Consider the following 7,643-nt stretch of genomic DNA (forward strand, 5'->3'; position numbering starts at 1 on the left):
AGATACAACAGTAAATTTATAATATCTTTGACCAAGTTCAATATCGGTCCAGTCCAATGTATACTCCATACATTCGAAACTAGTATACTTTACCAATGTCCTGGAAAGAATATAACACTTACTCCAAGTGTAAGTATACTTCATATCTGATTATCACATCAGTGTAAATCCAAAACACTGATGAACATGGACTTAGTCTTTTGAATCATATAATCACAATCACATTCCACTGTATTGACAATACTGTAATTGTGAATGAATATATGTTCTGGACTTAACAGATTTTGTGCATATATTAAATATGTATATTAAACCATAAACATGTAAAATACATGTAAACATAAATCACTTCAAAATTCTAAATTGATAACTAATCAGATTGTAATGGGTTTTATTTAGGGCCCAAAACCCAACAATGCGGCCATTTTTTCTCCGCGCGTCTGATATTCTCCCGACACCTGGTTTACTACCAGCTGCGAATCGCTGTAGACTTCTACTCTTTTAGCCCCCATGGTTTTTGCTAATCTCAGCCCTATTATCAGGGCTTCATATTCGACCTCATTGTTAGAAGCTCAGAATTCAAACCGTAGGGTTGCTTAGAGTCGAAGTCTGTTCGGGGATATCATTGCGACCCCTGCTCCGGATTCGTTCTTGTTGGAGGCCCCATCCACGAATACCTTCCACGCCGGGACTGATGGTGTGGGCATGTTTGCGGTAGCTTCAGCTTTATTACACTCCGTGATGAAGTCTGCTAGCGCCTGCCCTTTTATGGAAATGAGTGGAACGTAATGTAGATCAAATTGGCTTAACTCCATTGCCCATTTGAGGAGCCTTCCGGATGCCTTTGGCTTTTGTAAGACTTGCCGGAGCGGGTGGTTGATTAATACCTTGATTAGGTGAGCTTGGAAGTAAGGTCTCAATTTTTTTGAGGCCATCAGGAGGCAAAAAAACTAGTTTTTCAATCACCGGGTATCGAGTTTCCTCTCCTATCATGTGCTTGCTAACATAGTACACAGGATGCTGAGTTTTTTCCTCTTCCCGTACCAGGGCCGCGCTAACCGCATTCTCAGAGATAGCCAAGTGTAGAAACAAGTCCTCTCCTAGAACAGGCTTCGATAGGATTGGTGGCTTAGCCATATGTTCTTTCAGTTTTTTGAATGCCTCCTCGCACTCGTCGGACCATTCAAATTTCTGACATTTCTTCAAGATGTTGAAGAAGGGAATGCATTTGTCTGTGGACCGGGAGATAAAACGGCTCAGGGGAGCCACCTTTCTAGTTAAGCTCTGGACATCTTTGTGCTTCTTGGGGGAAGGCATGCTCAGGAGAGCTTGGATTTTTTTTTGGATTTGCCCCAATTCCCTGCTGACTGACAATGAAGCCCAGAAACTTTCCTGACTTAATCCCGAAAGTGCACTTCTTTGGGTTGAGTTTCATTTCGTATCTCCGGACCACTTCGAAGCATTCTTCTAGGTCATCCGCGTGGCTAGTGTACGCCTTTGACTTAACCAGCATGTCGTCCACGTATACTTCCATATTTCGCCCCAGGAGGCCCTTGAACATCTGGTTCACCATCCTTTGGTAAGTTGCACCAGCATTCTTCAGTCCGAAAGGCATGACTAAGTAGCAGTATACCCCCTTATCGGTCCTGAAGCAAGTGCAGTCTTGATCTGTGATGTGCATCTTAATCTGGTTGTAACCAGCGTATGCGTCCATGAAGGATAGTAGCTTGAATCCAGAGGTGGCGTCCACCATCTGGTCGATCCTTGGCAAGGGGAAACAATCTTTTGGGCAGGCTTTGTTTAGATCGGTAAAGTCTATACAAACCTGCCATGTCCCGTTGGGCTTTGGCACCAGTACCAGATTGGCTAGCCATTCTGGGTAATACACATCCCGAATCACGCCACTCGTTAGTAGTTTGTCCACCTCTTTTTCTAAGGCTTCAACCTTCACTGAGTCGAGGGGGCGCCATTTTTGCTGAACTGGTGGCATGTCTGGGTTGACATTAAGGACGTGGGTTATGACGTGGGGGCTTATGCCGGTCATGTCTTCTTGACACCACGCGAAAATATCCGTGGCGCTCCTCAGTGTCTTTATTATTTTTTCTTTTTCCTCTGGCTCTAGGCTCTTTCCTAGCCAGAGGACTTTGGTAGAGTCGAGGTCGCACAATGACACTTCCTCGATGTCCTCCATTGGTTCTACAATTTTTTCGAATCCCACACGGGGATCCAACTCATCTTCTTCAGCCATTTCTGGCTCAATAATTTCACGGACCATTAGGACGGGTAGGCGAGCAACAACGTTGTAACAGTGCCTGGCCTACCCTTGGTTTCCTCTCACGGTTCCTATCCCAGCTTCTTGAGTGGGGAATTTCAGACACAAGTGCCTTATTGACGTGACTGCACCAAAATCCACCAGGGCCGGTCGGCCGAGGATTGCATTATAAGCTGTTGGGCAGTCCACCACCACAAATGTGCAGTATTTGAAAGTGCTTTGGGTGTGTCTAGGCACAAGGTTACTGGGAGTCTCACTTTTCCCATTGGGATAAGTGTTGTTCCGTTAAACCCCGTGAGCTGGGAACCGCTTGGTGAAAGATCTCGGTCTGTTAGGCCTATTGCAGTGAAGGCCTCTTTGAATAATAAATTCACCGAACTTCCGTTGTCGGTTAGGACTCTGGCCACAATCTTATTGGCAATGGGAGTCTCTATGACCAAGGGGTCATGATGAAGAAAACGCACTGCCTTAGCGTCCTCTTCTGTGAATGTAATGGGCTGGTCCATTAACTGGGGTCTTTGAGCTGGGAGTTGAGTAACCTCCCAAACCTCATCGTGTTTCACGGCCCCTGCGTAATGTTTAAGCTCCTTACGGGTAGTTCCCCCGATGTGAGGTCCTTCCGAGATCATCGCCACTCTCCCGTTGGGTCTTGGTGGTAGGCCAGGAATATGCTGGGCATCTCCGGGGGGAGCAACTGGGGCCAACGCTCCTGCTACACCCCCTGGTGCTCCTTGAGGCAAAGCTCCTGCTGCATGAACCAGATTGAGATGAGGCAACCGGTTTTTGATCCACTCGTAGAGATGCCCCAATCGGATCAAGTTTTGATCTCGTCCTTGAGATTTTTGCATTCATTGGTGTTGTGCCCAATATCGTTGTGGTACTCGCATCTTTTATTGGGGTCCCTCCGGGAGATGTCTTTGTATAGGGGAGGTGGTCTCCGGTAGTGCGTGTTTTGCCTGGTAGCAAAATACACACGCTCTTGGGAGTCCGTTAGCTCCGTGTACTGGGTATATTGGGGAGTATACCCCCTTTTCTGTCGCTTATCCTACGTCCGGTTGCTGCCGTTTGAGGACCTTTTCCTCCGAGAACCTTGAGAAGGTCCGGCTAAACTTGTGGCCAAAGCGGAATGCGACGGGGCTTGTCCATTCATCCCCGAGGGATTTCCAAGGTGAGAAGATGCGGGGGCCAAGGCCTGGCCTTGACTATATCTGGGAGTAGCAGAAAATTGTATGCCGCTCATCGGTGGAGCGGCTGCTGGCAAGGTTCCTGGGAGCTGAGCTCCGGGTACATATCCTGCTATCCCGGTGGGATAGTATCCCCCATAGGCCACTATTTGGGTCTCTTCCAGGTTGATGTATTTTTGGACTCTCTTCTGGAGATCTTGAAGGTTGGAAGCTCCTTCTTGTTGTAACTCGTTCCAGAATGGAGTCCCTGTACGGATGCCCGCTTGAAGAAGTGCGAGTTGTTGTCCGTCATCGACTTTCTTAGTTTTTGAGGCTTCTTCCTTGAACCTCTTTATGAAATTCTTCAATGTCTCCGTGGGCAGCTGCTTGATGTTAGTCAAGGCGCTGACCTCCAGATTAACTTTCCTTACGACGACAAACTATCTCCAGAAGCTGGTTTGGAACTTATTCAAGCAATCCACGGATCCAGGCTCTAGTTTCTTGAACCACTCTTCCTCTTGCGCGGATTCGCTCAGAGTAAGTGGGAAGCATAAACACTAGGCGTCGTTGCTGACTCTCATGACTGTCATGACTCGGTTGAACCGTGACAGGTGATCGCTAGGGTCCGAGTTCCCGGTATAAGCTGCCATTTCAGGAATCTTAAAATTTTTGGGGAGCTCCGCTTCTAGGATGTGCTTGGCACATGGCTCCCGGTCTTCACAGTCAGAGTCAGAGTCATCACCTTTTTGTCTTCGGGAGACTCGGGCGATGTCTTTTCGGAGTATGGCAAGCTCTGCCATGATTCCTTCGTTTAACGTTCCCGTGGAGACTACGGGTCTGTATTTCTTTTGGTCCAGGTGATCCCGGAGGTCACCGTGGTTCCCGTTAATCTGGTTTCTCAGATCAATGGGAGGACATTGTTGGGTTTTATGCCCTAAATAAAACTCTTTACAATCTGATTAGTTATCAATATAAGAAATTTGAAGTGATTAATGTTTGCATGAATTTACATGCTAATGGTTTAAATATGTTTATTACATTTACAACACGTAATCGCTATATCCAGATCATATGTTTATTCACAATTACAGTATCGTCAACACAGTGGAATGTGATTGTGATCATATGAATCAAAAGACTTGGTCCCTGTTTCATCAGTGTTATTGGATTTATACTAATGTGATAATCAGCGATGATGTATACTTACACTTGGAGTAAGTGTTATGTTCTTTCCAGGACATTAGTAAAGTATACTAGTTTCGAATGTATGGAGTATACATTGGACTGGACCGATATTGCAACTAAGTTAAGATATTACAAACTTACCGTTATATATATCTTTCTAAGTCAATATCAGTAGTTGATCTTAAGATTAAAAGAATCTAAATCTCGATATGCTTAAGCTCAACTCAGGAGTACTATTCATGTTCTTTGATTTATTAGTTAAGCCTACTTTTAGGTCAGGGTGATACGTATATTTTGGGAACATGATAGTATGATTTAGTGGGAGTGCTAAACATAAATAAGGAATCTATAGCTTCTACTGGTGTATAGAAGTCAAGTGATGATTCCCTTCGAGCTTAGCAAATAGAAGTAAATGGATGAGCTCTTGTTTAACTGACTAATCATTAGATCACTAAACACCATTTACAGGTAGCTAAGTGTTTTAAGGGGCAAAATACATTGAGGGGTGAGAACGGTAAAGAAATCCCATCTCGATGTAGATCATCTATATAGAGGATCTTTAAATAACAATAATATTATAACAACGGTTAAATGAGATAGCGTATTGATATCGTGGAGTATACAATATGCTCTATATAAGTCTGAGAGTGCAATTCTAAGTTCTAAGAGTGGATTCAACGAAGAATTAATAAGTAGGAATTTACTTGGTAAAGTTGGTTCACTTATTGGAAGCTCAGCATATAGATCCATGGTCCCCATTCTAGTTGAGAACATTCTGCTTGTAAGACTCATTAATTGATTCGTGATTGATCAATTATAATTCTAAAGTTAGACTATGTCTAATTTTATGAATTTTCATTAAGCAGGGGTGAAATTGTAAAGAAAAGAGATTCTAGGTTTATTTATTTATTAATGGACTTTATATGTCTAGTTAATAATTAAATTAAATGACAATATTATTTAATAATCTATTTTAGTTATTAAATAATTAGTTTTGGCATTTAAAAGGTTAGAATTAGAAAATTGGCATTGTTGAGAAAATAGAAATAAAATTTGATAAAACTACAAAATCAAGTGGGGCCCATAACACACCATGGCCGGCCACTTATTGTGGAATTTCAAATTAATTTTTTTATTATTTTAATGCCAAATAATTCCTAACCTAAACCTAGTAGTTGCCTATAAATAGAAAGTGATGGCTCAGTCAAATCACAAGTTTTCAATAACCTTTTGTGACAGAAATTTCTCTCTTCAGAAAAACTGAGCCTTCCCCACTTTCTATACCTGGCCGAAATCCCTCTTCTCTTTTCTTCTTCATAAATTTCGAACCCTAGTTAAAGAGTGAGTGCCCACACACAGCAAGCAGTAACTCAATCATAGATTGGAAGACTGTGAAGGATCAAACTTGAAGAAGAAGGACATTCGGGCTCAGATCTTGATTATACTCTGCTACAGAAAGGATACGAGGGTTAGAGATCTGAGTGGAAGGAGACATTAATTCCGCTGCATCAATGTAAGATTTTCTTAACTTTATATGTGTTTAATTTATCGTTTTAGAAAGTTCATATTTAGGCTGTTTAAACAATATACTTGTGAGTAGATCTAAGATCCTGGTAAAATAAATTTCCAACAGACATCTCAGGCCCCTCCTTCCTCTCCCCCCGGGTTCTTGGTGCACGGAAACGCTCTTTCGGTCCTCTTGATCCTGAGGGCCAAGACTCCCTTTTTGGAGTTTTCCCCTCTGCGGACCTTTCCCTTTTGGGAAATCTGAGCAGACCTTTCGTGGATCATGCACCTTTTTCTTTTTCCCAGGAGTGGAAGTAGGGTTTTTCTTTTGGTTCCCTTCGGAGGGATACCTTATAGGGCTAGGTTCCCTAGACTTCTGCTTTTGGGTACTCGGCGAGGATTCTTCTGGTTCCTTTCCAAGTCCAGCAGGGATGGCTTTAGGATGCACGTGGATTCCTGCTACCTCCATGGCTTTTTGCATGGCCAGCATCACCTCTTGGATCTTTTGGTTTTGTTCTTTTTGGGCTGCGATTTCGGCCTCGTGATCGGCAGCCTTTTGTCTCAAGAGTACCAGCTCTGTGTAGCTGCCTTCGTTGTAGGAGTCGTACTCGTCGAAGTTTCCTTCATACTCGTCACCATGGGTTCCTTCTTCTTCCTCAGAGCCCACATTCGCTCTTGAGGCCACGTCCTCATCGTTTGGGTCTTGAGCATCTTGAAGAGGGCGAGGTTGACGTGTGTTTCGAGTCTCCACCATTTTTGTTTTGTTACTGTCTACTTTCAGACACTTCCTTCAGCTGTCAATGAAAGCACCAAAATGTTGACCGAGGTTTTCGGCAACCAATATAATAATAATAATTAAGAAAGCTATAAGGAATTAATGAGAGAGATTTTTACGTGGTTGGGGCATTAATGAGCCTTAGTCCACGAGTCTGAATATTTATGATAGTATTTATTACAGAGAATCTTCTTGGTGGTTTTTCTTTCTAGCTCTTATGACACCCAGAATTCTCGACCCCTGCCTTAATGAGTTTGGGGGGTATTTATAGTATTTTTGTGGGGTGATCCCTAGAATTTAGGTACATGTCTTTTTGTAATTCTTAGTAAAGGCACACATTCCCAATGGATACATGATAGGAAATGCATGGTCCAATCCCTAGGCTTTGTAGGGGTTTAATGGATGTAGTCCTTTATCGTTCTTGACTAATGTGATTCCTCATAAAGTAGTCGTCACTAGGCTTACTAATCATAGCATAGTAGCTGTAGAAAGGGGGTGACGCCGTCAGACTTTAAGACATATGGCAGTTTCAATACGCCGTCAGATAGGATCTGACACCTCCCAGAGATGCTTTGTTGCAGCTTTGCTCTCCGGGAGTATGTGAGACTCACGTGCCTTCTCCAGGAGGCATGTCTAAGGTTGATCCCTTTGGCTAAGGGGACTTAGCTGAATTATCTAAACGTTAATCCCTTTCAGTCTACGTGTCATCATCCGGTTGGTCCACGTATTTTGGACAAAAATA

The sequence above is a fragment of the Cannabis sativa genome, chromosome 3 (genome assembly GCF_029168945.1).
Source record: "Cannabis sativa cultivar Pink pepper isolate KNU-18-1 chromosome 3, ASM2916894v1, whole genome shotgun sequence".
NCBI lineage: Eukaryota > Viridiplantae > Streptophyta > Magnoliopsida > Rosales > Cannabaceae > Cannabis > Cannabis sativa.